At 40.1% G+C, this 3,238-nt stretch overlaps 1 non-coding gene across 1 annotated transcript; it reads right to left on the minus strand.

The window, feature by feature from the left end:
* Positions 1–981: 981 nt before the first annotated feature.
* LOC135274678 (U7 small nuclear RNA) lies at positions 982–1,041 on the minus strand. Its single transcript, XR_010342461.1, has one exon. It is a non-coding gene; the product is annotated as a U7 small nuclear RNA (small nuclear RNA).
* Positions 1,042–3,238: the final 2,197 nt, after the last annotated feature.

Here is a 3,238-nt window from a genome sequence, read left to right on the forward strand (position 1 = left end):
GCCAAGATCATGCCACTGCACTCCAGCCTGGGCGACAGAGCAGCACTCCTGGGCTGGGAGTGGTGTCTCTCTCCTGTACTTTAAGAGGTGAGGCAGAGGCAGGAGGATCACTTAAGCCCAGGAGTTAGAGACCAGCCTGGGTAACATGGCAAGAAATTTTCTCTACAAAAAATTTTTTTTTTTAAAAAAGCTCTGCGTGGTGGCATTCCTGTAGTCCCAGCTACTCAGAAAGCTGAGGTGGGAAGATGGCTTGAGCTGAAGAGGTTGAGGCTGCAGCCAGCCATGATTTCACCACTGCACTCCAGCCTGGGTGACAGAGCAAGACTCTGTACCAAAAATAAAAGAAAAATTTTAAAAGAGAAATTGAAGGCATGAAGCCAGAGATAAAATAGCTGAGACTGTAGAATCAGGTCTAGTATACTTAGTGGTTAAGAGCTCAGACAGGTGCAGACTACTTGGGCTCACATCCTGGCTGTGCCATTTACTGTGTGACCTTCAGTACATACCTCAACCTCTCTGTGCCTAGTTCCTCCTGTATAAGTGTAGTATCCATTCGCAGGGTTATTCTGAGGAGCACATGAAATATCACCCATAAAAAGTATGGCACCTGGCACACAGGAAATGCATTATTACTACGATGAGGATGAACGTGTTTCCTGGGTTACACAGCATGCTCCTTATACAAATTCAACTTTATAGCAATTGATCCATGGTCACATGGTATAATTTTTTCAAAATGCAGAAATTCTGTATTCAAAATGAGAACACAAAAGCAGCAGGTATGCGGCAAGACCAGGATGCTATCAACAGGAAGCCATTTGATTTTCAGTCTCCAGTTGTCTCTGTTACCATTTGAATCTGGATCAGTCAGCATGTGGGATATCAGTTTAATATGTGTTTTTCCATTTCTTGTTGCCCTCTAATAATGTCTAGAAAGTGACTCGAGCAAAGGTCAGTGATAAAGGGGAGCCAGCGCTTTTTGGGGGCTGTCTAGTTCTCACCAGAAAACCCACTAAACAAATTCTAAAAGAGCCAAGACTATGGGAGCTGGGGCTTTGATAGTTTAAGTTGGATGCCAAAAGTTTTGTTTTTGAACACAGGTTAAAATATTTTAAGGGAATTATAATGATCCCACTGCAATGTGTAACCCATAGTTATGACAATAATATCCAGAAGCTTACAGAAGTTCAGTTTGTTACCCAAAAGAGAGTCTTACATTATGCATTTATGCATAGACCTGGAGTATTGGGATTGGTATAAGACAGTGGTTCTTATAACGTGATTCCCAGTCCAGCAACACCAGCATACCCTGAAAATTTTCTAGAAATTTCAATTCTCCAGTGGCCCTAGACCTAAGGCTTCAGAAACTCTGGTGATGGGACTCAACGATCTATGTTTTCTGATACAGATGAAAGCTTGAGAGCCATTGGTTTAAAATAGTCCTTCCATTTTTTTTTTATCACCTTTCTGTCTGGAATGGAATGTGCTTCAGAAGGGATGGCATCAGATCCCTTCCATCTCTTACGGTCTTTTTTCCATCCCCTCCTGCCCCATCAATTTCTGCTCAGCCCTAGCTCTACTGGAAATGAAGTGTCTGGTCTGTCCAGCATCAGGCTCCTCTTCAGATGGAGAGTCTACAAGATAAAGAAAACTTTCCGTTGCTAATTTTGACTTCATCTCAAGGCAAAATTAATGTAATATTATGCTATAAAACAAACAAATAAAAATATGCCTTACCTAAATGGTGAAGAATGAAAAAGAAGGAAATTGGTTCTGTCACAAAAGTTTATGGCTCAATAAACCTAAATTATCTACCTGCTTTTATCATATAGAAGTAGCATCAGTCTCCAGGTCTTGTTGGAGAGCAGCAGAAATGCATTCTGAAGCTTTGTTGATTTATGCAAATTTCGAGTTGCATTAAGTGAAGATAACTAGAGTAGGAGTAAAACTATGAGCAGTTATCAAGCCTGGCCCCTACCAGAAGCTTCTGGTAGGCATGCTTCAAAGGAAGAAGAGAAGGACTCCTAAGCTGATTTCAGCATCACACTCTTTAGGACCTACTTAAATTTTACCAAGTAATTTTCAGTCACATAAACATCACCCTTGAGCAATGAGCAAACCTTTAGTTCAAAAAGAAAATGTTTAGATTCATAGATAAGGGTGAACTTCAACAATGCCTGTAATATTTTCTTCCTATGATAAGTATATAAATATTTGCCAGAGAAATAAATTAAATTATTATAGAAATATTAAATTTTATATATTACTACGTATAAATGAGACAGCCAAGTATAAAGAGGTCCCTGGAGAATTTCCAACCAACCTGCTTACTGGGAGAGTGGGGTGGAGCCACAGAAGTTTGCGCAATTTGCAGTGGGAAGGAGCCCGGCCCCTCCCGTTCTGTGTGGAAACCTGGGATTTACTTGGTGAGGTGTAGAGCCTGTAGCAGGACTTCGTTGCATTTTGCTGTGTTGTTTTTCCTTTTCACCCAATAAATTCTGTTCTTCCTCACCCTTCAAAGTGTTTGCAAGCCTAATCTTTCCTGGTCATGTGACAAGAACCTGGTTTTTCCTACAACATAAATATATTTAAAAATATACTATACATACATATATAATTATTGTTAATAAAAATAAAACAGCAGCCTGAAGGAAATATAATAAACACACTCAACGCCTGGCCCTGCAGGATACCAATTGTTGCTTTTCTTTTATGACAGTGGATGGTGGGTGAGGCATGGAGGAGAAAGATGTCCTATGATTCAACAGTAATAGTGGTTGTAAGGAGAGCTAAGGTGAGGAACCCAAGAGAACAGAGTCAGAGGCTGGAGCAGAGGCTGCCTCCCAGAAACTAGAACTAGAGAAACAAGAGGAAATCAGACCAGAAGCCTGCTAGGGTCAGGCTTGGGAAGAGGAAAGCACGTGGAATGATATACGAATAGATGAGATCAGATGGCTCCAGTCTCTTGTAGTTCTTGTGCCAAGTGAAGAACTTTGAGAAAGTGAAAAACAGTGGTATAAATATGTGATTAAGGAACATGACGTTTATTGAAGGCCTAGTTTATGCTAGTCATTTGCTAGATTCTATCAACTACTGAAAGTGGAAATGAGTAATATAATTGTATTTGAGAGTAAAAGTAAAATGCTGTAAAGAAACAGTTTAGTTGGCATTTCAAGTCTCCTCAGAGTTGATTGGAATGAACACAGATTGCTAGTAATCAGCCAATTAAGATAAATGT

The sequence above is a fragment of the Aotus nancymaae genome, unplaced genomic scaffold (assembly GCF_030222135.1).
Source record: "Aotus nancymaae isolate 86718 unplaced genomic scaffold, 86718_ANA_hifiasm-v0.15.2.pri h1tg000012l, whole genome shotgun sequence".
Classification (NCBI taxonomy): domain Eukaryota; kingdom Metazoa; phylum Chordata; class Mammalia; order Primates; family Aotidae; genus Aotus; species Aotus nancymaae.